Source organism: Myotis lucifugus, unplaced genomic scaffold, assembly GCF_000147115.1.
Source record: "Myotis lucifugus unplaced genomic scaffold, Myoluc2.0 scaffold_283, whole genome shotgun sequence".
NCBI lineage: Eukaryota > Metazoa > Chordata > Mammalia > Chiroptera > Vespertilionidae > Myotis > Myotis lucifugus.
This window is the reverse complement of record NW_005871331.1, coordinates 814,075-823,374: the sequence shown is the minus strand read 5'-3', so window position 1 is coordinate 823,374 and position 9,300 is coordinate 814,075. Positions and strand designations below refer to the sequence as shown.

The window sequence follows — 9,300 nt, the reverse complement described above, 5'->3', positions numbered from 1 at the left end:
CAATAGGGTATTTAATTGAATGGGATGATTTATATAATTCAGAACATCAAAATAACTTCTCTATTATTTTAGCAAGCAAATAAGTACAGAAACCAAACAGCAGGTTAAAGTTAAACTATAGTTTCTACCTGAGATGATTGCTACCATACTTCACAGTTAGACAGACTTGAGCAGAGCAAGGACGAGGGGCCATATACAGAAGGTCACCATGATGGAAAGACCTGGGTGCCTAGCAAAGAACAACTGTAAGGTGGAACCTCATCCTCAGGGTGACCTTTACTCCCCTAGTTTATCGCCGGTTATGTGGTTTGGACCTCCTGACCTTTCTTTCCTAGAGATAAAAATTAGGCCCCAGTTGTATTTCAGCTCCAGGCCCTGAAAAACAGACAAGTGATGCCACAGCTGACCTCAGGACCAGCCGAATTGAATAGTCATCCCTACCTGGTGCCCACCAATCAATCAGTGGAGACCCTAAACCTGAAAGGATGCATTTGGAAAGCTGCTGAGAAATTCTATTGAGATATTCTCCTGGGACCTCCCCTAAAATCCCCACCCTTAACACCCTTAGGCCAGAGGACCCAGTATGCTGGGGGGGGGGGGGAAGCCCGCACCTTTCCCTTCCCCTTCCACACCCCCCAGGTGTCACCATTACCTTCCTCACTCCCAAGATCCAAGGGCCCTTCCTTAGCCTCTATCACTTGTTTCCTCAGCCCATTTCTTCTACGAATTACTTCTTCTACCTCTGTGATTTTATTTTATTTATTTATTTTTTAAATACATTTTATTGATTTTAGAGAGGAAGGGAGAGGGAGAGAGAGAGATAGAAACATCAATGATGAGAGAAAATCATTGATCGGCTGCCTCCTACACACCCCCTACTGGGGATCGGTGCCCTTGGCCGGAATCGAACCTGGGGCCCTTCAGTCCACAGGCCGATGCTCTGTTTATTGAGCCAAATCATCTAGGGCCGTGGTTGGCAAACTGCAGCTCGCGAGCCACATGTGGCTCTTTGGCCCCTTGAGTGTGGCTCTTCCTAAGCCTTAGGAGTACCCTAATTAAGTTAACAACAATGTACCTACCTATATAGTTTAAGTTTAAAAAATTTGGCTCTCAAAAGAAATTTCAATCGTTGTACTGTTGATGTTTGGCTCTGTTAACTAGTGAGTTTGCCGACCACTGAGCTAGGGCATACCTCTGTGATTTATAAATAAATGTTCTCTTATAGTTTGAGTCTTGGCTCTGAATTCTTTCCTAGCCAGAGCTCAAGTAACGAGAATGCTGAACCCAGTTCCAGTCTGGCCTCACCAGTCTAACACCTGGTGCCTTTCCTGCCGCCCACAACACAAGAACTTAGAGGAACCCAAGTTGAGACTGCTAGGAATTGCGGAGGCTAGAGGGCTGGCTGGGCTCCCACAGGCAGCAGCTGAAGGTCCAGTGGTATATTCAGCTGCAGGGGGTTCCCCCTGAGAAGCCTGAGGTCTAAACCCCAAGCTGGGTTCTTTAGCCCAGAGCACCAGAACTGGGAAAGGTGCCTGCATAATATCTGGCTGTGAAAAGCAGCGGGGTTTCTATCTGCCAGGGAGAGATGACTAGAAACCAAGGTAACCTCTTCAAGAGCCAACACGAAAAATTGCATTTGCAGCCACTCACCTTGGACTCCAAAAGAGGGAAGGCAGAGTAGTGCTCTAGAGCTGTGTGAGGAGAGTCTGCAGTTGGTGGTTCTGGGGAGAGAGCTGAGAGTCAGCAGCTGGGATCCCGTGCTGAGTCATTCCCCCATATTGCAGAAACCATCTTCCTCAAGCAGACCTTTCCCATTCATCCAGCATTAGCCTGGGGAGAAGCAATAGCCTCACCCATTGGAATACCTGTGGAGCTTATGTTCTGCTGAGGACATATAGCTAGAGACTGATTACGTGACTGAAACTACTAGAAAGCCTGTAGGCAGAGGCAGATCTCTGGGTGCTTTGAGTCTTTGCCTGACCTATTCCTGGACCTAGGGCTGGTAAAAGCAGACCTTGGTGCCCAGCTTGGTCCTTTCCATACACACCCAGGACCACAAGTTGTGGATCGCTGATACCGGTAGCTCCAAACAGGTTGCTCAGGGCTTGGCACAGACAGCATCTGACATTGACCTGCACCCAGTCCCTCCCAAGAGTCCCAGAACCAATACACCCAGTGGCCAGCTTCAGACAACAACAGAGCAGGACCCAATAAGCTTCACAAGCAGCATATCCCCAGGGAGACGTTGGCAGGCACCAAACCCTGCTGAAGTGATGTCTGCTACTTGTGCTTTGTGTGATCAGCACCTACACGAAAGCCTGCATGCTGTGTTTGGGGTTGAGCCTCACTGTCAGCCAGCCTGAGGCTCCAGTACGAATGGGCCAATAGCAATCAAAACTCCATTACAGACTTGGCATCTGGTAACGCTAGAGAACGAACCAGCACATGACTATGAACAGGAAGAGGATGAAAGAAATAACCATCCACGACGCTAAGCCGAACCAGACTCGCAGCCACCATGAACAGCAAAGGTCAATATCCAATGCAGCCAACCTACCCTGTGCAGCCTCCTGGGAATCCAGTGAACCCTCCGGCCTTGCATCTCCCTCAGGCTCCACCCTATACGGATGCTCCATCTGCCTATTCAGAGCTCCATTGTCCAAGCTTTGTGCACCCAGAGGCTGCCACCATCCCCACCATGTCAGCAGCATTTCCTGGCGCCTCACTGTATCTTCCCATGGCCCAGTCTGTGGCTGTTGGACCTTTAGGCTCCACAATCCCCATGGCTTATTACCCATTGGCCCCATCTATCCACCTGTTCAACCACCTGTGCAGGTGGAAGGCGGGTATGATGCAGGTGCCAGATTTGGAGCTGCGGCTACTGCTGGCAACATTCCTCCTCCACCCCCTGGATGCCCTCCCAATGCTGCTCAGCTTGCAGTCATGCAGGGAGCCAATGTCCTGGTAACTCAGCGGAAGGAGAACTTCTTCATGGGTGGTACAGATGGTGGCTACACCAGCTGATGAAGAACCAAGGCCACTTCTGTACCAGGAAAGACATCACAGACCTTCAGCGCTTCTCACAATGTAACTGCTTTAGTCAAATTAACCTGAAGTTGCAGTTTAAGACACATGTTGTTGGGGTATCTGTCTGGTGCCCAAACTTTCAGGCACTTTTCAAACTTAATAAGGAACCATGTAATGGTAGCAGTACCTCCCTAAAGCATTTTGAGGTAGGGAAGGTATCCATTCATAAAATGAATGTGGGTGAAACAGCCCTAAAGATCTTCCATTAATTCCTCTGGAGTAATACTGTACCACACTGGCCTTTGCTTTTAGTAATAAAACATCAAATTAGGTTTGGAGGGAACTTTGATCTTCCTAAGAATTAAAGTTGCCAAATTATTCTGATTGGCCTTTAATCTTTAAGTCTTTGATTTCTATTGCTTGTTATAAGTGAAATGCATTAGTTGTCTGCCTTTTCTTTTCCATCTTTTGTCCCACTTCCCACGCCCAACCCATCTTCCATGCCCTCCCGCCAATCTCCAGTGAATCAGTGGTGCAGGACAGAAAGCCAGTCAGACTAATTTCCTTCTCTTCTTGCACTTGTCCCCACTTGTCATCTTTAACTTGTCTTTCACAAGGATCCTCTGAAACCCCGTCTGTGACCAAAGCATAGACCCCGTTATTTATGTTTTTGCATCTCCTCAGGCTTAAGTGGAGGGTGCCTTTTGGAGCCTCCTCATAGGCTGTCTCTTTATACATGAACCAAACCCAAATTTGCTTTGGTGCCAGAAAAACAGCTTATGTGAACAAAGGATAGCAATACAAACTATAAACAACAGTTTGTTTAAAATGTGTGTGGGGAGGGGGGAGGGGAGGCAAGGAGGAGGATGTATTTCATAAGCCTGATGACTTTAGAGCCAAATTTAAGGAGAGTTGTCAGATAAAAAATTGGTTACATTTATTGTCCAAGTGTCTGATGCAGCCACTCATGGCTCCCAATAATTCCTAAACTGGGTTAATGGGGTCATATTCTAAAGCTCACCTGTGTGGGCTCATTAGTATGTGCGGTTTTTTTAAAAATATACTTTTATTGATTTCAGAGAGGAAGGGAGAGGGAGAGATAGAAACATCACTGATGAGAGAGAATCATTTATCACTGCCTCCTGCATGCCCCCCACTGGGGATTGAGCCTGCAACCCAGGCATGTGTCCTGACTGGGAAATAATCATGACCTCTTGGTTCATAGGTCGAATCTCAACCACTGAGCCACGCCAGACAAGCAAGTGTGTGTTTTTAATGTAAGTGAAATCCATCTGTGTGATTCATATGTGAAATGTGTGAAAGACAAACACTGCATGATCTCACTTATATGTGGAATCTAAAAATATGGAACTCAGAGCAACAGGAGTAGAATGATGGTTGTCAGGAGCTGGAGGTGAGAGAAATGGATAGGTAAGTCTTGACATGCATGTGCAGCTCAGACCATGGCTTATAGGCACTCCCACCAGCTTCCTTTTAGTGAGGAAATGGAAGCCAGGGAAATCAGAAGAATAACTTGAGGCCAATCAGCACTTGGGCAGGTAGACCACCCCAGGTCAGAAATTTACCTATCTGAAGTGTCCACTGTTTCTCTCCAGGTTACCAAACCTAGAGCAGATGCCTTCTGGGTAGACTCAGGGTGGGCAGCCATCACTCCTTCCTAAAGGGTTTTCCTCCAGGCTCTGGTTGAGCAGCAGGCAAAGCAAATTGGAATGACTGGGGTTATTGGTTAGAGGAACCGTTTCCTCAATGGAAGCTTTGGGGCGCCCCTGTGTGGTTGTCACAGGAACTGCTGGTCCAGACTTGGACTGAGACAGGCAGGCAGCAAGGTCCTGGCTCTGTGCCAGACATACCATAGTCAGGGGCTCATTTGATCTTCAGCCTATTGGCCTGTGAGCTTCACTGGTTTGGTTCCCCGTCAGGGCACATGCCTGGGGTGGCAGGCTTGATCCCCAGTAAGGGGCGTGCAGGAGACAGCCCATCGATATTTCTCTCTCATTGATGTTTCTATCTATCCCTCTCCCTTCCTCTCTCTAAAATCAATAAAAACATATTTTTTTAAAAAAAAGCTTAAATGGAACATTTAATTCAGACCCTCAACTAGGCTCTGGAACTGAGTAGTCATTTTTGGACCTTATAAAGGGCTTCCCAATTTTATTAAACCCAATGCTTCCAAATTATCATCTCAACATTGAATTAACACAAAAATTATTGAGATTTTACATTTCCTTTTTCATACTAATGGTTTTAAAATCTGGTAAGTATTTTGCACTTACATCACATTGCTATTGAGACTAGCCATACTTCAAATATAGCCACATGTGACCAGGGTGACTGTATTGGACAGGGCAGCTCTAGACATTATCATATTGAAACCACGGCCCTCAGAGAGACTGACCCACTTGCACAGGTTTCAGTCACATGCCAGAGGTGCTCACACGCGAGTATGGTTTCATTATTTCCTCTTCATAGAGGCGATCACACTTCATCACCACCTTCTTGCCTGCCTTCCCACTACACTGAAACATCATGAGGGAGGGAACTGTGTCCACCCACCGCCAATGCCACCACCATCAATTCCCAGCAAGGATTTGCTGTCCGACTGCCTGCACAATTAGAGAAGTGGCTATTTGCTCAGCACCCTCCCTGAGCTAGGCACTCAGTCACTTTATCATCATTCCCCATCACAGTCCCAGAGGGCCCACAGTCACACATTCATTATGGAGCATAACACCATTTGGGGAGGGAAAGCCACTTGCCCAAGGTCACCCATGTGGTAAGTACCCAAGTGGGACTAGAATCCAGGCCTGGTCGGTTCCCACACTTCGTGCCTTCCACCTCACCAAGGGCAGTCTCAGAGGGACTGTCGTCAGCCAGTCCAAGTCTGGTCTTTGGGGACAAGAAACAGCTATATTTTATTATAAATGTTTACCACTGTTCAGTTTTTTTGCATATATTACTGGGATAAAAATTAATTATAAGTTTAAAATCCCCTATATACCACCTCTCCTCCCCCGAGGGAAAGTGCATAAATTAACCTTTATGTGTTTCATAGATCAGATAGCTATTTTTGTTTCTGCTCTGACGTTATCTGGAAATAAAATTATTTTGAGGTTTTCAACAAACCTGCTGACGTTAGAAATTTCTGTATCTCTCTTGGTCATGTGAAGGGCTTTGTAATTATCCCTTCTTTGAATTTCCCACCTCCTGGCAGTTATCAGGGCTGGACAAAATGCTCAGTCCACACCAAGTGGTGGGCATAGTGTTTTGGTAAGAGTGTTGAGATAAGACTTAGTTATGAAACAGTTGGTTAGAATGAGAGTTCTGTTAAAAAAGAAACAGGCTCAAAGTGGAGTCCCTTGTCCCCATCACAGCAAACCAAGATTTAATTGCAACTTCAGCTCCTTCCAGCTATGCGACCTTGAACCAATTTTTGTTCATTAAGAGTTCTGATCTGTAGCAAGTCCCCCAGTATTTCCTGAAACCTAACATTTTCATAGAGTTCTGGTGCTCAGGCAGCTGGCTTTGCCCCAATCTTGCCACTTATTAGCTCTGTGACCTTGGACAAGTTATTTAACTGATTTAGATTTGTTTCCTCATTCACAAAATGGAAATAATTATAATGTCCCCACTTCTTAAGAGTTTTGGTGAGGATTAAATGGGACAATGAATGTATGTGATAATGTATGTAGTATTTACTTGGATTGGCCAATAAATTAGCTATGGTCAGTATTATTTCTAAGAACAATGTTGATCCTATGCAAACACCTGTATATGCAGTTAGCATAAGTGGTATTAAAAGTAATATAACACATTAAAAATAATATTTCATGGGGTTGGTATTAGATAGACTGTAGTTCAGATCTGAGTCAGTTACCTGCCTTCTCTAGGATTCAAGTGCAGTGATCAAGCAAAGTTAAGGTGGTCTGTGCATCCCACTGGGGCTTATGTTAGTGCAGACCTCACATATCTGGGCCTACATTGATGAAACAAAATTCACTTGCTGAGATTTTTGAAATTTGATGAATAGAATTTGAAAATCAGCTTTCATCTTAGGGCCATATAGACAGCATATACAATGCAATAATGTCCATGATATAAAGAGTTCTATGTCAATAAGAAAAAGGCAGCTGAATAGAAAAATGGGCAAAGGTTCTGTCAGAAGAAATAGAACAAAATGCTACCTGTATGAAAAGATTTCCTAGCAGTAATACTCAAATAAGTGGAAACATTTTAAATAATACAACTGGTTGTTTTGGTGTATGGGAAACAAATTAATATTGGTGTTTGTTTGCTTAAATTAACCTTTTTATTTGAGATAATCATAGATTTACATGGATTTTAGGTAATAATACAAAGAGATCAGATGTACCCTTTACCTAGTGTCCCCCAATAAGTGACTTGCAAAATTATAGAATATGTTTACAACCCGGGTATTGACACTGATACCGTCAGGATACAGAGCAATTCTATCACCATAATGGCCTGTAATGTTGCTTTTTAGACTCATACCCTAGAACAGGGGTGGGCAACCTTTTTGTGAGTGCGTGCCAAAACCAGCAAAATCTCTGACTCAAAATTCTTCTACGTGCCAACCCTAATTTTTTGAGGACATGTTACACCTACTTGATATCTCTTAAGGTGTACGTATGTGAAGAACCTTGAAGAAATAATAAAATTCATTCGAGCGACAAAAACACAGTATATGATGATGAAAAATACATTTATTTTTTAATGTATACATGTACACTGATAGTCCGACAGAAAACTTTATGATTCCGTTTGATATTATCAGTGGGACTTTTGCTGCTGCATCACTGATGACAGAGATTCTACATCAGGTTTATATTTCGTGACCTTCAGAGATATGCACGAGCTACTACTTTCATCCGTCAGGCTACTCCTATTACGAGACTTAACAAAATTCATCACTGAGAACAAAGATTCACAAGCGTATGTGGATGAAACCAAAACACTGGTCAGATCTAGGAAGGCAGGGAGAGTTAAGGCAGAGGCATAGAAATTGCTCTTCCCCTCTCTCGTCAAACCATGTCTATGGTCTTTAAGATAATTTGTTATGTAAAATTATTTATTTATCTCAGATGCACCTACACTGAATTTATCTGAAAAACAAAAAAGTCGATATTAAGAAAAAAATGTAAATGGAAGATTATAAGAGAGGGTTTCGCGTGCCAGCAAAAGTTACTGGCGTGCCATGTTTGGCACGCGTGCCAGGGGTTGCCCACCCCTGCCCTAGAATGTTATATATATGGAATCATACAGTATGTAAATCTTTGGGATTGGCTTTATCTTTTTTTCTTTCCACTTAGCCCAATTCTTCAGAAATTCATCCCACTTATGATGTGTATCAATAGTTTGCTCCTTTTAACTGCCATTTGGTATTGAGTGGTTTGTTTGCTTGCTTTGAACAACTGGACCATTTAATAAATTATGCTGGCCAAACTGGTTATCCATGTGAAATAAATTTTTTATTTTTTATTATTATTTTGTTGTTGTTATTCCTCACCAATGATATTTTCCCATTGATTTTTTTTTTTTTTTTAGGGAAAGTGGAAGAGAGAGGGAAAGACAGAGAGAGACATCAATGTGAGAGAAACCCATCAACTGGTGCCTCCTCGGGGAGGAGCGTGCAACATGCCCTTGATGGGAATCAAACCCCGGACCCTTTGGTCCACAGGCCGACGCTCTATCCACTGAGCCAAACCAGCTAGGACTGAAATACATTTTTTAAAGACATTTTTATCCCACAACCGTAGGCAAAGAAATGAATTTCAACGGAATAAAAAGTTCAAATGAAACAAAGCTGTTTTACAGAAAACCGCTCATACCCTAGTGAATGTCACCTTCCTGAATAAGAACGAAAAGTCAGAATCCAACAAACACAAGGGCGCTTTGGCTAACCCCAGACACACAGAAAACACTTGTTTTGGCAAAATGTATCAACATAGAGATGACATCGCTCGAACATATTTCTAACAAGGTTCATTCCTAGGTCATGTCAAAAATTCATGCAAACCATCAAGCCAATTGGGGGGGGGGGGGGAAAGTCACGGAGAGTAAGGCCACCCCAGGCCAAGCCAGGACCACACACGCTGCGCTGGCCACGCCACGCTTCCCCCAGGACGGCCTCGTTCCCTTGTCCCCTCCACCCGAGTCGCCACAGTAACAAACGCAAGGAAACCGGACAGCCCTCCCTTCGCCCAAATGAAAAACCGAGTGTGGAAAAGCGAAACG

At 44.2% G+C, this 9,300-nt stretch overlaps 1 pseudogene; it reads left to right on the top strand.

Annotated features, from left to right (window-relative positions):
* The first annotated feature begins 2,500 nt into the window (after nucleotides 1-2,500).
* On the top strand, nucleotides 2,501-3,313 carry LOC102418803 (annotated as a pseudogene).
* The last annotated feature ends 5,987 nt before the right edge of the window (nucleotides 3,314-9,300 follow it).